Source organism: Hyperolius riggenbachi, chromosome 5 (genome assembly GCF_040937935.1).
Source record: "Hyperolius riggenbachi isolate aHypRig1 chromosome 5, aHypRig1.pri, whole genome shotgun sequence".
Classification (NCBI taxonomy): Eukaryota; Metazoa; Chordata; class Amphibia; order Anura; family Hyperoliidae; genus Hyperolius; species Hyperolius riggenbachi.
The window spans coordinates 61684905-61706911 of NC_090650.1; the positions used below are offsets into that span (position 1 = coordinate 61684905).

Consider the following 22007-nt stretch of genomic DNA (forward strand, 5'->3'; position numbering starts at 1 on the left):
CGAGGGAAGCCTCAATAAGATTCTGAGGTTTCCCTCTCTTAAGGTCAGTATCTGATTTTTATCCCGAGCTTCAGCTCAGGATAACTTTAAAAAGAACCCGAGGTGTGTTTAAAGAATGTTATCTGCATATAGAGGCTGGATCTGCCTATACAGCCCAGCCTCTGTTGCTATCCCAAACCCCACTAAGGTCCCCCTGCACTCTGCAATCCCTCATAAATCACAGCCGTGCTGTGAGGCTGTGTTTACATCTGTAGTGTCAGTCTCAGCTGCTCCCCCGCCTCCTGCATAGCTCCGGTCCCTGCCCCGTCCCTTCCCTCCAATCAGCAGGGAGGGAAGGGATGCAGGCGGGGACTGGAGTTCTGCAGGAGGCGGGGAGAGCAGCAGACTGACACTATAGAGATAAACACAGCCAGTTCTGACAAGCTGTTTGTCAGCAGCGTGGCTGTGATTTATGAGGGATTGCAGAGTGCAGGGGGACCTTAGGGGGGTTTGGGATAGCAACAGAGGCTGGGCTGTATAGGCAGATCCAGCCTCTGTATGCAGATAATATTCTTCAAACCCACCTCTGGTTCTCTTTAAACCAGCTGCCCAACCCCCACCCACCCCAATCTTCCCCCTCAACTTTAATTTGCTCTCTGGGGCCTGCACCATTTTTAGCAGCATAGCAACTCTCCATTAATTTGTGTTCATCTTCATCCTCACAGGGACACCTCTTCTTCATTACTTAATGGGAACCTGAAGTGAGGAAATTTATTTAAAATAAACACATGACGTAGCTGCAAATGAATATTACATACTAACCTCACCGTCAGTTCCTCCCATATTCTTCTTACAGTGATCCCTTCAAGTTCTGAAAATATTTTGTCTGAACTGAAATATAACAGTTGCTGTCAGTTATATATCAGTAGCTGTCAGTTAAAAATGAATGTGCAAGGTAATGTCCATGTTTCCATATGGCTCAAGTGGGTGATATTACAGTTCAACAGAGTGCTGACCAGGAATCTGTTGAGGGTAATGGCCATTTTTAAAATGGAGGATGGAAAAATCCATTGATCTCAGTGGACAAATGAAATGCAGGAGAGGAGAAAGAGATTGAGGGAGGAGTAGACTACACAGGAGGTAAGTATGACCTGTGTATGGTTATTTTGACTTTTTAATTTCAGTTCAGGTTCTCTTTAATGACATGCGGACAGGTCATGAAGAAGAAGCAGCCAGCGGGAATGAAGATGGAGAGCATGGACAGAGCAACGAGTTGGGACAGGTGAGTTGTTATGCTGCAAAAAACAGTGTAGGGGCCCTGGGGAGCACAAGTTGGGGGAGACCTGGAGGCCTAGTAGGGCTCAGGGGCCCTGGGGCGATTGCCTCCTTTGCCTCTATGGTAGCACTGGCCCTGACCTGAAGGGATCGGGACTTGATCTCTCAGACAACAGTTCAGGGCCGAGTTCTGTACAGACGCCTCACTAACCTAGAGGCAATGTAGGTAGAGGAGGGATGTATAAACATCAACAAGTGTAGCTTACTCCTGCCCTTCCTTTGCCTATGATTTGTCCAGAAACTATAGTTGCAGCCCAGAGGCTTACAAAGATGAGTCCAGTTTCCACCCAAGGCTCATCTACGAGAACAGAAGCTCCCACTATAAATGACCTGAATGTCAGACATATAGAAAAGCAGCTTTCTCGTTACTTTGAACACGATGTTTTGAATATTTTTCCACTCACAGCTGTTGAGTGCAGTATGGTTTTGATACTCTTCAGCTTAATTGTTATGATTAGCATAAAGAAATGTAATCACAGTCTTTTGTTTCTATTACAGCTCATAAAGGCATCCCCGCTTTTATCTAGCGAACATTTAATTCTTTGAGGCTACTAATTGTCTGGAGACAACCTGGAGGAAGGCTGCCGCGTGATCTAGCAGGGAAAGAGAAGGAGAAGGAGAGAGGTTTTCTCAAGAGCCCAGAAAAGCAAATTTTTGCCCTTCTAGACCAACTGTCTTTTGCCAACTCCTATGTGAGTCTCACAGATGAGCCTTTGGTGGAATCTGAGCTCATCTTTGTAGGCCTCTGGGTTGGACCTATAGTTTTTGCCTTTCTAAGGCAACTGCCTTGTGCCACTTCCCAAATAAGTTGCTTCCCTCCTTCCCACTTATAGCAGCACTCAGGGACTGGATTTCTAAAAAGGCCACAAAGACCCAAGCCTTAAAGAGGAACTCCAGTGAAAATAATTAATAAAAAAAGTGCTTAATTTAACAATAATTACGTATAAATGATTTCGTCAGTGTTTGCCTATGATAAAAGCTTTCTTCTCCCTGATTTACATTCTGACATTTATCACATGGGGACATTTTTACTCCTGGCAGGTGATATCAGTGAAAGGAGATGCTGCTTGCTTTTTTGGCAGTTGCAAACAGCTGTAAACAGTTATTTCCCATAATGCCACGAGGTTCACAGACAGGAAACTGCTAGGACCATGGTCCTCACAGTTTCCTGTGGTAGGGGTTTCACCACAACATCAGTCATACAGCGCCCCCTGATGATCCGTTTGTGAAAAGGAATAGATTTCTCATGTAAAAGGGGGTATCAGCTACTGATTGGGATGAAGTTCATTTCTTCTCTCTATAGTTTTCTTAGCATCTCCTGGTTTTAAATAGCTGAAAGGGCTGCCATGTTTGAGAAGTTAACACCCCTCCCACTCCCTTGTCACTGCCATTATCCAGGGTTGGTGTGAAGTTCATTAAGTGTGACTTATCATGTCTGTTAGTCCAAGTACTATATACAGTGTACACTGCACAGGAATGTAAATTGCCCAATCAACCCATATAAATGGGATATGGGGCAGGTCGCATTGATCAACAATGCCTATTTCTGAGGGCCCCATAAAAATTTTGCTATGTGGCCCCATAATTCCTAGCTACACCACTGGCTGTAGAAAGAAATGAGACACTGATCCAATAAGTATTTTATCTTCTCCAGTTATTACAGCATCAAGGGTGGCTACAAAGACCTGCATGGCCACACAGCCTTATCGTGGGCTCCCCCGCTTCTTCAGAGGTCACTAGTGGTGGCGATATTTTAAGAAAGCACCACAGGAACTCTCCTGAGTAGCAAATCCCAAAGTAAACCTGAACACTCCCTATTCATAAATCATAAGAAGGCATATTTGAGTGGCAAGAGCCTTTCCTGCATTTCTTCATGCACATACCACAAGTGACATAATTGTTTACTTCACATTCCCAGCGTCTGACATCTCACTGGCAGCCTTTTCAGCAAGAAATCTCTATCTCAGCGCTGGAAACATAGTAAATGGAATGACACCGGGAACCTTTTCTGTTCTCCTCTGACCAGGAAACATGTGTTTGCATTCAAGGACTACTGTGCGGGGTGCTGACCGGAGGCAAAGAAACCTGCGTAAAGACAGCCTAGAGTCACTAAACAAATACACTGAGTTATAAAATGTGTTATTCTGGAAAAAGTGAACAACAGAACTTGGTTATAAGACTTGACATTTGTTATTTTTTATTGTGAAAAAGTACAGATGCACATGGAAAAAACACACCCCGCCACGTTATAGAATGTTTCAGCTGGCCGGAGAGGCAGAGTTATAAGGAAGGTGGGCTGCACCTTGCTCACTGAACTTACAAGCTACTCTTGAAATCTATAAAAAGCAGAGCCTGTGACAAGGTCCTCCAGCACCCAAGGCTGAGACACCAAAGTGCGCCCCTCCATCCCTCCCACCCCAGACGTCACACACTGATTGCTATTAGACTATGAGGTGCCCCCCCACCATACATCAATCTCTAGTTATCTGGCTTGCAGTCGCTGCCATGTATACCCTTTTCTTGTTTCTCTCTGCTTCAAACACAATAGGGCAGTGATTCACAACTGGTGTGCCGCAACACATTTATATGTCCCATCAGCCCCGGCTATATGTCGCCGCTTGCCGCATCTCCCCGCTTTATCCCCTCCTCGCTTCTGACATCCGCTTAGTCTATTTAGAGCAGGGCTTCAGGAAAATGGCCCCCAATGTCCACAAATGCAGACAATGGCGGCCATTTTCTTGTAGCCCTGCTCTAACTATACACGTAGCGGAGGCAGAGAAGCGGGGAGGAAGAAATCCCTGGAATGCATGGAGCTATTGAGTGACCCACTGCCAGCACATGCTACTTGGGGGCTCCTACTCCTAGCTATCTATCCTGAGGGCACCTACACCTGGCTACCTATCCTGAAGGCATCTTCTCCTGGCTATCTTTACTGGGGACACCTAGCTATCTATCCTGTGCTACCTATCCTGGGGACACCTACTCCTAGCTATCTATACTAGTGGCACCTACACCTCGCTACCTATCCTGAGTGCACCTACACCTCGCTACCTATCCTGGGGGCACCTACTCCTAGCTATCTATAATAGGGGCACCTACACCTCGCTACCTATCCTGAGGGCACCTACGCCTGGCTGCCTAAACTAGGGAAGCTACACCTGGCTACCTATACTGAGGGCTCCTACACCTGGCTACCTATACAAAGGGCACCTATAGCTGGCTACCTACCTATTTATACTGAGACCAAGGGCGTTTTATTTAGGGCGGGTAAGATTTAAGGGTGAGAATTTTTTTGTGTGACTAACGATCATTTCCACAATCTTGTGACGATGGTGCGTGTTTGAGATTACATTAACTACGTTTTTGCAATGAGTGGCAATGGCGGATCGTCTGTTTAAGATCCCCGATGACTCCCGCGCAATTGCGGTGATCATTTCAACTCTCATTCATGACCGCTGTGATGTCACATGTCTCTGTTGGTAGGAATTTGGATTGGGAATTACTCGTTCGTTGGGTCCCTGTGTGTTCACCAATCCATCTACAGGTGAGTACAGGCCTTCAGGCTTAGGACCCACTAGCAGCGCTTTTATAGAGTTTGACAACCGCTGGCGATCAGCAAAGAGCTACAGTAGTTGAACCCGATGAGGGGGTCCCACTGTAGCGCTTGATCTTGCCGATCAGGCTGCAGCATTTTACATTTGTGATTAGTCACAGATGAGAGGGAATTAGTCAGGCTAAACTCTCTAAATACACACAGGGTGCATTTCTCTATGTTTTCCTTTTGTCCTGTGCAAAAGTTCAGGCCCACTTTAACAACTGTTCCCCTCCCCTGCTTACACCTCTTGGCAGGTTATTTTGCTCTCTGTATTAGTTTGAGTGCTGTAGGGGCCCTAAACCGTAAAACTTGCACCTAGGGGCATAACTACAAATCATAGGGCTCCTCAGCAAAAATTTTAGAGGGTCCCCAATCTTCAAATCCTTTCCCTTGCCTACTGTGATAAAACGCGGAAAAACCGCCGCTTGTACTGGCGGCAAGGCGGCTGATTCCGCGTCCAGCGCGGCAGTTTGTCCGCAGCAGCGTGCGTCTGGTGTGGCTGGGTCTGTTAGTTCACACAGGTTGAGGAATACGCGCGCGCGCGCTGAGAGGCAGAACCTTTATGACAAACGAGGAGGGATCAGCTGACCAGGTTGGTCAGCTGACCTCAAGGCAAGTGACTATTGGTTGATCACTTATGGGTGGCGCCAGAGAGCGCTGCGCTATATATAGTCACTGCTGGTAACTTTCAGGTTGTCTGCCGTTGCGAACACTTACGTGGAAGCACTCAGACCTTAGTCAGATCCAACAGTGTGTTAGAACCAGGAGGACCTGGGAATTCACACTGAGCCAGATTACCTCTGTTATTATCTGTGTTATCATTCTGTTAAACTTCAGATTAGTTCCAGGGTGTCGAGACCACGGACCTCACACCCAAGACTAGGGACTCTGTGTTATCATTCTGTTATACTTCAGACTAGTCCCAGGGTGTCGAGAACACGGACCTCACACCCAAGTCTAGGAATACTTTGTACCATCATTTTATACTCCAGACTAGTTCCAGGGTGTAGAGACCACGGACCTCACACCCAAGACTAGGCATTGTTTGATATCTGTTATGACCTATTGCATTCCTGACTATCCCTCTGCTCTCTTATTCGGTACCTACGCATATCTGATTATCTGTTGCCAAACCCTGCCTGCCTTTGGATACCGAATCAGCCTTCTGTCTTTTGTACCTTGTCTGTCTGTGTGTTGCCAACCCGGCTTGCCCGACCTGGAGAGCTATCGCTCTTCTTAGGAGATAGTCTCCAGACCTGCTAGTGACATCCACCTTCAGGTGTCACTCATGCACAGGTCCTTCCTACCTTCAGCCCGGGACTCCACCCCTTTGAAAGTCTCAGGCTGCTGGAAGGTTTTGGTACTCTTCAAAAGGCGGTCTTGCCCATACTGCCAAAGACCATCTGCTCCTCAGGTGGTCTCTCTCAAAGTGTTTACTGTTGCACCAAACACTCACACTATATAGGTGTCCAGAGGTTAGTTATACTTGGATTATCGGTGATTCTGCAGATCATCAATAATCAGGTATAATCTGTATTCTTGGTGATACTGCAGATCACCAATAATCAGATTCTCTCTGTGTGCTGACACTGATCTTTACACCTACCTCTCGAGACCCTCACAGCCTGGGAGGCACATCTTTCAATGGTCATATTAAAAGTGTGGACGTCATAATCTTCCCACCCATAACAAGTGTAGCCACAACAGACTGATTTTTTTCAACAGAGGCGCCAATACAGGATCAAATGTATTAAAAAACGTTTAAAAGGAAGAGGCAGTGCGGATTTACTTCGCCGGAAGTAGACACAAATCCAATTGAATATTTTCAACAAACAATTTATTCAATTAACCCCAAGGTTGAAACTTGTTTCGCAGGTCCAATCCTGCTTCATCAGGCAAAAGTTTGGATCAAAAAAACTAGATAGGGTTTGTGTTGAAGCCAAGCGCCTCTGTGATTATAGCCACAAAATCACCTGATCTGAAAGAGGGATCTCTTTATCAAAGGGAGAGAAGTAGTAGTTGGGTCCCCCTTACAGTTCGGGGCCCCCTTGCAGTCGCAGGGACTGCTCCTCTGTAGTTACGCACCTTTTTGCACTACGGCCCCTGGCTCCTTATGTGTGCCTCTGATTGGACATGGGCAGCAATTGATCAGTCGTAGAATCGTCATTTTCAAAAAAAGAAAATAACATCAGCAAAAACAAAAGAAACAACCAGAGAATAATATAAAATGATGGCTGTCGGCTCCTGCCAGTCAGCAGTATTTGGCAGTGGACCTGCCTGCTAACGAACATCACACTCTCTCTAATCATATTACTAATTACCAGCAGTTACAGTACACACCATGTATTCCTCCTCCAGCACATTATTTTATGACTTTGGAAACATTAGGATTTCTCAAACAAATCCAAGTTGACAGCGTCCTTAAGGGAAACGTGGAAAGGTCCAGGCAGGGTCACTGTAATTCAATATCATTATGCCTGGAAGGGAAAAGCATGTTTGGGCTGTTGGTTCTCAGAGGTTCGTCTCTGTGCTGTATATATATATATATATATATATCAGCCTATGTTACGGATTTTCCTCGTGGCATAACACACAACGCCGGTAAACAACATTTGTTCAATGGGAAATCACCTACACCAGCTCCGCACACAGAATGACAACTGACAGGTCCGCGGCTAGCAAAGTCATAAATGCCTCGCTAATCATCTTGTGGAATAATTATCGTTTGACCTTGAGATGGAAAATACTGCTGGGGTTGTGCATAAAAACTCAAGTCTGGCCAGCAAATTCCAGGAAATGTAGTATTGTCGTTCCCCTTCGAGACTTTCCTTTTGCTCAGTTTTACATTACTTTTTTTTTGTTGTTTTTGTTTCCACTAGGTCACTATGTATATAAGTGGAGTTCCAGAACAGGGAGCAGACAATGGGGGCGAAGCAATGTTAACATTCTACAATGCAAACTTATCATGGTAGATGATCGACCATCCAATTGGATAATTATGGAATTGGATGAAAATCGGCGCCAGCAAGAGCATGGCAGATTGACGATGTGACCAATTTCAGGCCAAAATTGGTCGCATGTATCAATCACCCAGGCTGCAAGATGTCGGGCCATCATGGTCGGGCATGCGGCGGTAATGGCAAGCGATATCGGGATGAATGACGCTACGCTACGCCCCTGTTGTGGGGACACTGCGGGGGGCGTCCAGGCGGCAGATGCGGTCTCACAAATCTGATTCCCAAGAGATTTCATGCTGAAATCAATCGGAAATGGGCCTGCGGTGTATGGACAGCTGACAGATCTCTCTCCAATCGAATTCAATCAGAGAGAGATCTGTCTTTTGGTCGATCTGCCCATACATCATCTGATATATGAGCAACTTTACTTGCAAGGTAAACCTTTACCTGCAGTGCCAATAAAAGTCGCATTAACCTGGAGATGCCCACTGTCTAGTTGCTCTAACTGTTTTTGTCTCTCTGACAGCTCTCGAGAGAGACCCTGATGACGGCAGAGAGCGTATGCTTGTCGTGTAGGGCGTAGACCATGTCGGAAAAAGGTACAGCATACGCTAGTTGGAAAAAGTAAATTTTTAGGGAGTGTTTAAAAATATCAAAATTGGAGAGTGATGGATGTTTTGTGTAAGTGCATTCCAGAGGAGGGGTGAAGCACGTATGAAATCTTGTATATGTGAATCCAAGGCAGTAGTTCTAGAGGAGGACGTGTGATGAAACCGGAGCACCCAGGGGAAACCCAGACACAGGGAGAACATACAAACTGCATGCAGATAGTGCCCTAACCGGGTTTCGAACCGGGGTCCCAGCGCTGCAAGGCGAGAGTGCTTCTTGCTCAAGTGATCTTTGCTGAAATCAAAGTACAGCAGCGATTTACTCACGATGACATGGCACCCCCCCAGATGGGCCTTTATGGTCCATGTAAATGTCAGGTTAAAACAAAGCTCAGGAATATTACAAACCAGAGTAATTAGCATGCGAATGGCTGGAATGGGGGGGCTCAGCTGGCCCCCACAACACTACAGCTAATGAGGAAATAAAGCACATTCTAACAGAACAATTAAAACATACACTGTAACCAGCAAAGGCACTGAAGAGATATTTGATTCTCCCTAAATGCGGGCCTTGGGTATATTTGAGTGAAAACACATTCATTAATTTGTCATTAAATCTGAGTGGGCCTGCCCTGCATCTCTCTAGGTGATAATGAGTGTTTTGCATGTAATTAGCCGGAATAATTAACACATTCTAAATAACAAATAGTCAGAATTGTACTTGGCAAACATGATAATTGTTGTGTTAATGGAGTCCATTGTGAAAGCTTATTACTTTACAATGTTTCCATTTGCACTAAGTCCTGCTTAGGCCCCCTGAATCCACAGCTGATCAGTAGGGGGATCTCTGCAGCCCTGATGAGCCTGATTATTATTAGACCACCAAGGGAACTGTTTGTAGAGTGGGGATGATGCAATTAGTAATCTGCTATTTCCGTGATGCACAAATGTACACACAGGAGCTGTGGCTAAAATGACTTCCTCTTGTCACTCCTTCTAGGTAAGCTAAGCTTGAAGGGTTATTTAAAGAGGAACTGTCACGAAAATCTTAAAATTGAAAACACATACAGATAAGAAGTACATTTCTCCCAGAGTAAAACGAGCCATACATTACTTTTCTCCCATGTTGCTATCACTTACAGTAGGTAGTAGAAATCTGACAGAACCGACAGGTTTTGGGCTAATCCATCTCTTCATGGGGGATTCTCAGCATGGGTTTTTATTCTTTATAAAGACATTCTCTGAAAATGATTAATGCAAAGATGCTGGCCAACTCCCCTGTTTTTAAAAATAAAGAAAACCCTGAGAACCCCCCTATGAGAAGATACCTGTCCAAAACCTGTCGGTAATGTCAGATTTGTACTACTTACTGTAAGTGACAGCAACGTAGGAGAAAAGTAATTTATGGCTCATTTTACTCTGGGAGAAATGTACTTCTTATTTGTATGTGTTTTAGGGCTCTTTTCCACTATGAAATGTGATCGCGATCGCAATCGCGTTTCAATTTCCACCATGTGGTTGCGATTGCGATTGAGCTACTATACTCATTATAGTCCAGCTCAATCGCATACAAAACGCGGCAGGACAACGATTGCGTTTTGACCAAAATTGCATCGCAATCGGATCGCACTAATGGAAATTGCTGCTGCAGTTTCCATTAGTTTAATGTACCTTGCGATTTGCGATCAGAAGCAAATCGCAAATCGCAGGCTAGTGGAAAAAGGCCCTTAACCTGCCTGGCGTTCTGATTCCCGCGGCCGCGGGAACTTTTTTTGCACATTTTTTTTTTTAATATTTCATGTAGCTAGCTCTAGCTACATGATTCCCCCCTCCCTGCGGCGTCCCTTCCTGCCCTTCGATCGCCGCCGGCGCAATGGCCCGTCCGGAAATCCTGTTCTGAACGGGATTTCCTTCAGGGCTTCCCCCCGTCGCCATGGCGATGCACGTCGTGACGTCAGCGACTTCCTGACGTCACAGGGAGACCCATCCACCCCTCAGCACTGCCTGGCACTGATTGGCCAGGCAGCGCACAGGGTCTCGGCTGGGGGGGCGCTATATCGCGGCGGGCGGCGGCGATCAGGTAGGACACGGAGCAAGCAAAGTGCTTGCTGCATGTTTTTAAAAAAAAAATATTCAAATGGGCCCAGCGGGGCCTGAGCGGTGACCTCCGGCGTCTCTGGACGAGCCTAGCTCGTCCAGAACGCTAGAGAGGTTGAATCGAATCGGAAATCAATCATACTGAAAATAAATGGAAAAAACGCATCGAGTGTACCCAGCATTACTTACCTGGGGCTTCTTACAGCCTGCTGCAGTCATCCTGTGTATGCACCGTCCTTATGTGTCCCTCTAGGAAGCAGCTGCGACCCCCGGTCATGGCCAGTTGAAAGCTACTGTACATGCGTGGGCCCAAGCTGCGTGTACCCTAATTGAGCTCCCGTTGCTGGGAGCGTTGTGCACATGTGCAGTAACAATTTTCACCCTTGGCAACGGAAGCGCGATCAGGGTGCGTATGGCCGCCAGTTTTGCAGGGGTTGCCGCTGCTTGCTGAAAGGACACAGAAGGATGCATGGGCACAGGTAAATTAAACTGCTGTTTTATTTTAACTGAAAGAGGAGCTGTTGCGAAAATCTTAAAATTTAAAACACATACATAAGAAGTACATTTCTTCCAGAGTAAAATGAGCCATACATTACTTTTCCCCTATGTAGCTGTCACTTACTGTAGATAGTAGAAATCTGACATTACCGACAGGTTTTGGGCTAGACCATCTCTTCATGGTGGGTTCTCAGCATGGCCTTTATTCTTTATAAAGACATTCCCTGAAAAAGATTTATACAAAGATGCTGGCCAGCCTCCCTGCTCGCTGCACAGTTTTTTGGCAGTTGGACGGAGCAACTGCCATTCACTACGTGTTTTTAAAAATAAAGAAAACCCTGAGAATCCCCTATGAGAGGATGGGCTAGTCCAAAATCTGTCGGTAATGTCAGATTTCTACTAGTACCTACTGTAAGACAACATAGGAGAAAAGTAATTTGTGTCTCATTTTACTTTGGAAGAAACATACTTCTTATTTGTATATGTTTACATGTATTTTAAATGTTAAGATTTTCGCGACAGAATTTCCTTTAAAAGACCACTATAGCGAAAAAATTAGGCAGTTACAATGTCAGAACCGTCAGGTTTTGGGCTAGTCTATCTCCTCATGGGGAACTCGCAGGGTTTTCTTTGTTTTTAACAGCATTTCCTGAACAGCAGTTTAACTACCAAAATAGTAAGATACCAGCCAGCCTCCCTACTCACTTGCACACTATTTTGTCAGATAGACTTTGCAACTGCTATTCAGAAAATGCTGTTGCCTCTGAAGAAGCAGGTACTCCTGCGAAACGGTTGTTAGGCCGACTGTATATACCGTTTGTTTGGAATTCCAGGTGGATGTAATAAAGGTGTGATTTGAGCATTACTGCTGGCTGGTGCCCGGATACTTAATTCTTCTCCCTACTGGTTGTATCATTATCCTCTTGTCTGGAGGCACGGAGTGTCCACCTGCTACCCCCTGGATCTGCCTGTCTGTGCATCTTGTGCCAACCTATTGCTGTGCTCTTTTGCTTTGGAATATTCAGAAAATGCTGTTGAAGCAAAGAAACCCCTTAGAATCGCCCATGAAGAGATGGACTTGCCTAAAACCTGTCGGTTCTGCTAGATTTTAACTGCCTACTTTTTTCGTGTTAGTGGTCCTTTAAAGAGAAACCGTGACCAAGAATGGAACTTCATCCCAATCAGTAGCTGATACCCCCTTTTACATGAGAAATCTATTCCTTTTCACAAACGGATCATCAGGGGGCGCTGTATGGCTGATATTGTGGTGAAACCCCTCCCACAAGAAACGCTGAGGACCATGGTCCTGGCAGTTTCCTGTCTGTGAACCTTGTTGCATTGTGGGAAAAAGCTGTTTACAGTAAGTTAAGGAAGCCCCAGGTAAGTATGGTACCTGAGACACTTCTCGTTTCAGGTACACTTTAAAGAAGGGATGTCAAACCGATCCTTTGAGGGCCGAGGTCCTCACACATTTTTTACAAAGCTTAAATTATTTGACTGGGCTGAATCAGGAAAGGTGTGGTCCATTAGGCAGAACACATTCCTTACTTTCTCAGTCCATCCTAAACACTGGCATGGATCTGGCCCTCCAGGCCTGGAGTTCGACACCTTTGCAGTTTAAAGGAAACCAAAGCTGACAATTAATACAAAGTTTTATATATACCTGGGACTTTCTACAGCCCCATGCGCACAGATCATTCCCACACCACCGTCCTCAGTCTTCTCCTTCTTCAGTACCGGGTCTCGTAGCCATAGCCAGTCGCAGCCAGTCTGCGGAAGAGAAGTTCGCCCTCTACAGATTTCTCCGGCAACTTCTCTTGCATCAGACTGGCCGCGACTGGCTGAAGTTACGGGACCCGGTTTCCGGAACAGGAGAAGGCTGAGGACGGCGGCGTGGGAGCGATCCGTGCGGATGGGGCTGGAGGAATCCCCAGGCATGTATAAAACTTTTATTAATTGTCAGCTCTGGTACACTTTAAGGAGAAAAAGGATAGCTAACTTATGTTTGTAAGTCCACATCCCTTTTAAAGCCCATGTCCATCAATCCTCACCTTTGCTGGCTTCTTGGCTCTAAAATGTAAAAATAATCTTTTTAGCATGGCCTGTCTCACTCAGCCTGCCTAATCCAAGTGTCACCTTATTAAATCATACTGACACAGAGGGTACACATAGGTCCTTGACTGCTCTTCAGCAACCTCCAGCTGCTGGCTCACCCCATCCCAGTGATGGGCCGAAATTTCGCATCGAAATTCGCAATCACGCATCGTAATCGTAATGTGAAATTTCAGAGGAAATCATAATTCATTTTGTGTGTAATAGCTATATTTCATAATTTCATGTAATTTTTCACGTAATTTCGCAAAATTTTGTGCAGAATTTAACAGTTAATAGCAAAGCCCCCATACATGCTATTGCTACCAAAATTGCTACATATGTTAAGGAGAATATTGGGTACGAGTCAAAAACAAGAATTTTTCAAAAAGACCTTGTCGTTTTTGAGAAAATTGATTTTATATGTGTAAAGACAAATGGTTTTTAAACTTAATTTTTGTTTTAAACCATTATTTCTTTGCATTTTTAAATTCGATTTTCTCAAAAACTATAAGGTCTTTTTGGAAAATTCTTTTTTTGACTTGTATCCACTATTCTCCTTAACATAGGTATAAATTTTGGTGTCACTACCATGTATAGGAGCTTTGCTATTCACCGCCAAAGTGAGCACGAAATTAGGCGAAAATTAGGCGAAATTACGAATTACTATACAAAATCAACTGAATTTACAAATCGTAATTATGTATAATCGTAATTGCAAAAATTTTGCGAAATCATAATGAATAATGCTGATTACGATCATCACTGCCCCATCCTCATTCAGCATCCGCTTCTTTTCTAGAGACTCATGCTGAATTTGAGTCAGGCCTAGTTCACACTACAAATCGCAAGGCTAATCGATTTTGTGAGTGATTTTTTTTTACGCAATTCCAGCCCTCCAGGCATTTTGCGAGTGATTTGCATTTTTTTGCAAGTGCTTTTATATGCATTTTCGTTGCTTTTTCTGGTGTGTGTTCAAACAGGAAGTGCACTCTGACCTGGAACTGAATGTCTTAAAGCAAATTTGCTTGAAAAACGATCACAAAATCGATGTGCAAAGTTCTTTTAAAGTGATTTGGTATTGTTCCAATGCCTTCCAATGAAGCACAATTGCCCAGAAAATGGTGCAGGACCAACGTTTGCGACTGGAAAAAACCTTGTCGCTCATGTGAGAACACTCACATAGGATTCCATTACACAAGCACTTTTACAGTGCTTTTAGATACGCTAGCAATTAAAAAAAAAAAAAAACTTAAACCACTCATAGTGCAAACCAGCTCTCACTTAGCCGTAATAGGCTGTCACACAATAAATAGCCTGTCACACAATATGGAGGTGTGTCTTCAGCACACATAGTGATCACTCTGCCCCCTGTCTGCCCAACGAGGGAGTAGTGCATACTGACGGGGTGTTGGCAACTGTAGGTTGCTTTCTGAGAAAAAAAAAAGGGATCTATGAATTGATTTAGCTGGACTTTTGTAAAATAATAATAATAAAATTATGCATCATTTATTTAACCAGTAGCCGCGATCCTAGCAGTATATATATGAAAGTAATGTTCTTGTCCCAGGGGCGTAGATAATCTGCCTTCTTATGGGTGGTGCGCGAGCTCCCGCGTGCGTCCCAGTGACCGGCAGTTACAGGACAGATTGATGAATGAGAACATTTTCCCATTCACCAATCTAAGTGCCGGATTTATGAATAATCTCTGCTGTAACAGCAGAGATTATTAATTAAAAACATTGTAAAAAACACACGACTTTCACTTTTGTTATGGTTTAGAATGCTGTGATTCAGCTGGTGGACAAATATTAGAGTGCACATCACTATTATTTTTATCCACAAAAAAAAAGCCAACTCATATAAATAAAAACCCTATTGTCCCCACAGTTACTACAATAAAAAACTTGTAAAAGAAAAAAAAAAGAAAAAAGAGCCAAAGTGACAGAATTCATAAACTGTTCTTTAGGGACTTAGCTTTTTAAATTTGTATGCCACGAGGGTACAGTATATTATTGTTTTTTTTTTGTTTTTGTTTTTTTGAGGGACAGAGATGCGGCGGAAGCTGTCGCCGAAGGTTCCTCCCCCCGCCGGAAGCTCCATACATTGTGTATGGGGTTGCTGTCGCTGGTCCGCATACACACGCGGTACGCCTGGCGGACTAGCGACAGTTGCGGCGAAGTTGCGGTGACAGCTCTGAGCAGCGACGGTTCGGGGTGCGCGCCTCATACCCACGGGCAACCTGTCGCCGCAACACGCGCGTGCCACGTGGTTGCGACGACAGTTGTAGCCCGCGTGTATGTACCATTAGGCTACAAAAAGATTTCCAAAGCCTTGAACATCCCACAGAGCACTGTTCGTTCAAGCGATCATTTAGAAATTGAAGGAGTATGGCACAACGTTAAACCTACCAAGACAAGGCCGTCCACCTAAACTCACAGGCCGAACAAGGAGAGCGCTGATCAGAAATGCAGTCAAGAGGCTGTTAGGCTGTGAGGGTACAGATGCTGTTGACCGCCCCACTGCGATACGGACTACCCAAGCACATAGTCTAAGTGACCACGGGTCTTCACCCACACCCCCTTGAGGGGAGTGCAGGACTTCGCTGCCTAGTGCCCACCAGGTTGCGCTTAAGGTAATCCCACAGTGGTTTGGAGAACAGATGACGTCTTGATGAGGAGAGCCAGGAACATAGTACTCGCAGTCATGGACGGAGCAGAAGGTCAGGGCAGGCAGAACGCTGGAAGGTCAAAGACAGGCTGGAGGTCAGGACGGGCGGCAGACAGACGTAAACGGTGAACTAGCCAAGGGTCAGGACGGGCAGCAATCAGGAATAATCGGGGGCCACAAGCCAAAGGTCAATACCATGAATCACGATCAGGATATATAGCAAAGCTCACAAGGCACACGCTGTAAGAACTAACAGCACTGCTACCGGGGGCAGAGCTGTTTAAATACAGAGTTGAGCACCAACAATTACGCCTGCGCGCAGCGCGCGACCCTTTGCACGCAAACGTGCAACCTTTTCGCTGAATGCGCGTACTGCGCAACGCCCTACGCACCAGAAACCCAGGAGTAGCAATAAAAGCCAACGCACCTGCATGTGCACGCATAACAACGCGCCCGCGGGAACGCCGGAGAACGCCAGGACGGTGAGTATGACAGAGGCCCATGGTGACCAGCTGCACAGATCTACAGCTCAGGTGGGGGCAGATTCCCCCACCTGAGCTGTAGATCTCAGGTGGGACCCTTGGCTTGTGACCCCGTCTATTCCTGATTGCTGCCCGTCCTGACCCTTGGCTAGTTCGCCGTTTACGTCTGTATGCCGCCCGTCCTGACCTCCGGCCTGTCTTTGACCTTCCAGCGTTCTGCCTGCCCTGACCTTCTGCTCTGTCCATAGAAACTATTAGTCGTGTACTACACAAAGTTGGCCTTTATGGAAGAGTGGCAAGAAGAAAGGCATTGTTAACAAAAAGCATAAGGAGTCCCATTTGCAGTTTGCCACAAGCCACGTGGGGGACACAGAAACCATGTGGAAGAAGGTGCTCTGGTCAGATGAGACCAAAATGCCGAACGCTATGTGTAGTGGAAAACGTAACACTGCACATCACTCTGAACACACCATTCCCACTGTCAAATATGGTGGTGGCAGCATCATGCTCTGGGGGTGCTTCTCTTCAGCAGGGACAGGGAAGCTGGTCAGAGTTGATGGGAAGATGGATGGAGCCAAATACAGGGCAATCTTGGAAGTAAACCTCTTGGAGTCTGCAAAAGACTTGAGACTGGGGCGGAGGTTCACCTTCCAGCAGGACAACAACCCTAAACATAAAGCCAGGGCAACAATGGAATGGTTTAAAACAAAACACATCTATGTGTTAGAATGGCCCAGTCAAAGTCCAGATCTAAATCCAATCGAGAATCTGTGGCAAGATCTGAAAACTGTTGTTCACAAACGCTGTCCATCTAATCTGACTGAGCTGGAGCTGTTTTGCAAAGAAGAATGGGCAAGGATTTCAGTCTCTAGATGTGCAAAGCTGGTAGAGACATACCCTAAAAGACTGGCAGCTGTAATTGCAGCAAAAGGTGGTTCTACAAAGTATTGACTCAGGGGGCCGAATAATTACGCATACCCCACTTTGCAGTTATTTATTTGTAAAAAATGATTGGAATGATGTATGATTTTCGATCCACTTCTCACATGTACACCACTTTGTATTGGTCTTTCACGTGGAATTCCAATAAAATTGATTCGTGTTTGGGGCAGTAATGTGACAAAATGTGGAAAACTTTAAGGGGCCGAATACTTTTGCAAACCACTGTATGTTGAAAAAAAAATATGTATAGATCATTTTGGTGTGATAAGTAGTGAGAAAGTAATTGGTGAATGAAAGGGAGGAGCGTTGAAATGTGAGAATTGCTCTGGTCCATATGGGGAAAAACCCCTTGGAGGTGAAGTGGTTAAAATAATGTTCTTTTAAATGTATGTAAAAAAAGAAGCACGCGCCATCTACAAAACCAGACATTTATGAGCAGGCCCACGGTGTGACCCGCCGCGCCGCACGCTTCTCAGCCGCCAGCTTCCTACAATGCGCTGCAGTTGTTTGTAAATATGTGTTTGTTTCAGCGTCGCCACTGCCAGGAACAAATATAAACAAGCTGTTCTATTTTAAGAATGGCTCCGGCAGCTCTGCAATTTCACTCATAACCAAAGCCAGGGAAAATTACATGGAAGAAAGAAAGCAGGGAACTTATTTTTACCAGCTATTCCAATGTAATTATAGTCTTACTGCTATAAGCATTATGTTTGTTACTGCTCTGGTATAGCAACACCCACTCAGTGGGAAATCAACCCAGCAGATCTGTTGACTTAAGCAGATAGACGAGGGGCTTGGGACCACCCACTGTACTCTGATTACCACGTGTGTGGGACTCCCCAGTAGACTGACTGCATAGAAACAGCCACAGTATATAAAATGTGGCAGTCATAAGGTGAGGCAGTGTTGAGTTAGAGCACTATAACTATAGTTAAAAAAACAAATAAAAAGTAGATTTCTATCACATTAAAATGAGCTATAAATTAATTTTCTCCTATGTAGCTGTCACTTACAGTAGGTAGTAGAAATCTGACAGATCTGACAGGGTTTAGACTAGCTCATCTCCTCATGGGGGATTCTCATAGTTTTCTTTATTTTCAAAAGCACTTTTTGAATGTCAGTTGCTCAGTCCAACTGCCAAAATAGTGTGCAAACAGGTTGGGGGCAGCCTGCATCTTTATTTACCGTGTATCCTCGAATATAAGTCGACCTCGTGTATAAGTCGACTCCAATATTTGACCTTTTTAACCTGGATTTTTTTTTATAAGTGTAAGGTTACTGTAACGCTCTTACCTGCTAATGGTTCCAGCGAGGGCTCAGGCAGCACTGGGCTGCTGCAGGAAGCTTCCTCTTCCGATTTCTGCAGCAGCATCCCCAGCACCCCTGCGGCTGTGACTCAGCATGTACGTTCCTCCAGCCTCCCCAGGGGGATGCGCCCATCCCAGAGCAGTTCTTATAGGTTGAGGAGGCGGGTCTAGTGGGTGTCAGCTGACACAATGGTCAGCTAACACTTTTCTGCTGGAACCTTTGCTGATTAACCAGTTCCTTTTCTGGGCTGGTCTGTGATCTTTTCCACCTGTATATAAGCACTCTTCATTCAGTTGCTCACTGCCTGTGATAGCAATCAGTATGATGGTTTTGCTGGGCACGTTATCACTCCATGATAATCATATTGTATTTCAATGCGACTTTCATTATTGTATTTCAATGCGACTGCCAGACTGACTTAGATATGACCTTAGCTTTACTGACCATCTGATCTAACGTGTATGACCTTAGCCTGTTACCAACTCCGATTCTGCCTAGTCCTCTGTACTGCAGCCATCTGATCTAACGTGTATGACCTTAGCCTGTTACCGACTCCGATTCTGCCTAGCCCTTGTACTGCAGTCATCTGAGCTAACGTGTATGACCCTAACCTGTTATCGACTCCGATTCTGCCTAGCTCACCCTATTGCAGCCAGCTGATTTTGTGTATTGGTCTACATAGCACATAGCGTGATAGCTACCCAGCAAGGAAATGGCTGAACATGGGGACCAGGAGGTATTAGCAGATGCACTTGGGGACCAGGCGGGATTAATGACTGCACTGCATACAGTGTTGCAGCCATTAACCCCTCCTGCCACTCTAAGAGGAACTGTTTAGCGAAAATCTGAAATTTAAAACAAGTAAAAATAAGAAGTACATTTCTTCCAGAGTAAAATGAGCCATAAATTACCTTTCTCCCATGTCGCTGTCACTTACAGTAGGTAGTGGAAATCTGACATTATTTTGGGTTAGTCCATCTCTTTATGGGGGATTCTCAGCAAGGCCTTTACTTTTATTAAGACATTCCCTGAAAAAGATTTATACAAAGCTGCTGGCCAGCCTCCCTGCTCGCTGCACACTTTTTTGGCAGATGGACGGAGCAACTGCCATTCACTAAGTGCTTTTAAAAATAAAGAATACCCTGAGAACCCCCCATGAGAAGATGGGCTAGTCCAAAATCTGTTGGTAATGTCAGATTTCTACTACTTACTGTAAGTGACAGCAACATAGGAGAAAAGTAATTTCTGGCTCATTTTACATTGGAAGAAACGTACTTCTTATTTGCGTAGGTTTGCATGTATTTTAAATTTTAAGATTTTCACAACGGAGGTGCAGCCAATAACTCCTCCTGGCTCCCAAGTGCAGCAATTATTCGCTCCCCTTCCTGCAGCCCAGTATCTACCCCTCTTCCCCTTTCCTTGTTAAATATTGTGGCCAGGACTTTCATACCTGTGTTTTTCTGGCATTTCCTTTATCAAGAAAGTGTCGCTTACCACTGAGCAAATTACTGCCAATGGGAGTGTCACTAATAGTACACATTACTCAGTGTGCTCAGGTTTGCTTGTGACTCATGTATATGCCGAGCCGACCCCTATACTTTTATTGTGAGAGTCAGACTTAAAGGGACTTCGAGCTCTAATTAAAATCAAAATCTGAACTTACCTGGGGCTTTCTCCAGCCCACCATAGGTTAGGAGATCCCTCAATGCCCATCTGGCTCTTCTCCCAGGGCCTGGTCAGAAATGGCTCCCCGGCGGCTCCTGACGACACTGGGCCCGAGTGTCGGGCTCCTCTTCCTGAAAGGTGACGTCAGTAGTCACCACGTCGGCCGCCTCGCGTCATCACGGCGGCCGGCGTGACAGTATGGCGCATGCGTAATTAAACCGCGCATGCGCCGTACTGTCAAGCCGGCCGCCGTGATGACGCGAGGTGGCCGGCGTGGTGACGACTGACGTTGGAAGGTGATGTAGCTGCTGCATGCTTTTTTGGCAGTTGGAAACAGCTGTAAACAGCTATTTCCCACAATGCATCAAGGTTCACAGACAGGAAACTGCCAGGAGTACCACGGTCCTCAGAGTTTCTTGTGGGAGGGGTTTCACCACAATATTAGTCATACAGCGCCCCCTGAGGGTCTGTTTGTGAAAAGGAATAGATTTCTCATGTAAAAAGGGGGTATCAGCTACTGATTGGGATAAAGTTCAATTCTTGGTCGGAGTTTCTCTTTAAGTTAATCCAACTGTTGACGACCCAACATCTTGCAGCATGCCAGAGCTACACGATCGGCCCGAAATTGGTCACATCGTCAATCGGGCTTGCACTTGGCGGGACCGATTTTCATCCAAATGGATAATGATGATCAAATTGGATAGTCGATCGGCCGCCAAGTTGCTAGATGTATAGACACCTTTATACTGCACGTAAAGATTCTATATCTGTGTCGTCACACCGAATGGAGAGGTATATACTGTATTCCAGAACTAAGTTTTGTGATAAACGTTAATTTTGCATGTGTGTGTTCTACAGTAAGTAGACCTATCCTTTATGAGCAAAATCTATTCTTTGCTAAATTATTTTTGCAGATTGAAAACCCAGAAGACATTCAGAATCTCAGTGTGCTTCCACTCTCCGGCAAGGAGAGACTCCGCAGCCTCGGGGCAAATGCTTTATGGTGCAGAATAATAGCAGACATGTCTGCCTTCAGACCTGCAGTCACAGAGTCTTGTCCACAAGCAGCGGAAGTTTGCTTTATACGTTAAATGGCTAATTGTCAGGAAAAGCGAAGGATTTCCTCACAAAGTCCCAACTATGCAGGGGAAAATCTGGTACGGCAATGTTCCTGTCTGCAGAAGTCCTGGCATGCTGCAGAGTAAACACGGCGGGCGGCCTGTCACCGGAGACAAAAAAACCTACATTTATTTCAACAGCACAAGACAATCTCCCCACTGAGGAGTGTTTATCTACGGGCTGATTGACAAGTCTGCCCACTTTCTGCAAATATTTTGATAGACCTGAAAAAAATAAAAAGAAAGTTTTAATCTCTTAACTTTTCATAAAGTTCTAGCTTGATCAACATCATTTTAGGGAAATCTGTTGGCGTGGATACGATATGTCACAGCCGGGCTTACATTTACCATAGATGCTACTGAGTTTGTCCGATAGTATTTATATCAGTAATTTTGCATTATACTATTAAAGAGACTCTGAAGCGAGAATAAATCTCGCTTCAGGGCTCATAGTTAGCAGGGGCATGTGTGCCCCTGCTAAAACGCCGCTATCCCGCGGCTAAACGGGGGTCCCTTCACCCCCAAACCCACCCCCGCAAACTTGGTCGGGGCTTGGTCGTAAATCTTCTGTTCCTGGAGGCAGGGCTAACAGCTGCAGCCCTGCCTCCATTCGCGTCTATCAGCGGCGCATCGCCGCCTCTCCCCCGCCCCTCTCAGTGAAG

At 45.4% G+C, this 22007-nt stretch overlaps 1 long non-coding RNA gene across 1 annotated transcript in view; it reads left to right on the forward strand.

Annotated features, from left to right (window-relative positions):
• Positions 1-21555, forward strand: part of LOC137518230 (uncharacterized) — a 52651-nt gene extending 31096 nt beyond the window's left edge. Inside the window, exons 4-5 of the long non-coding RNA XR_011020763.1 lie at positions 8393-8465; positions 21142-21555. This is a non-coding gene — a long non-coding RNA (uncharacterized lncRNA). The remainder of the gene's footprint in view (positions 1-8392; positions 8466-21141) is intronic.
• The last annotated feature ends 452 nt before the right edge of the window (positions 21556-22007 follow it).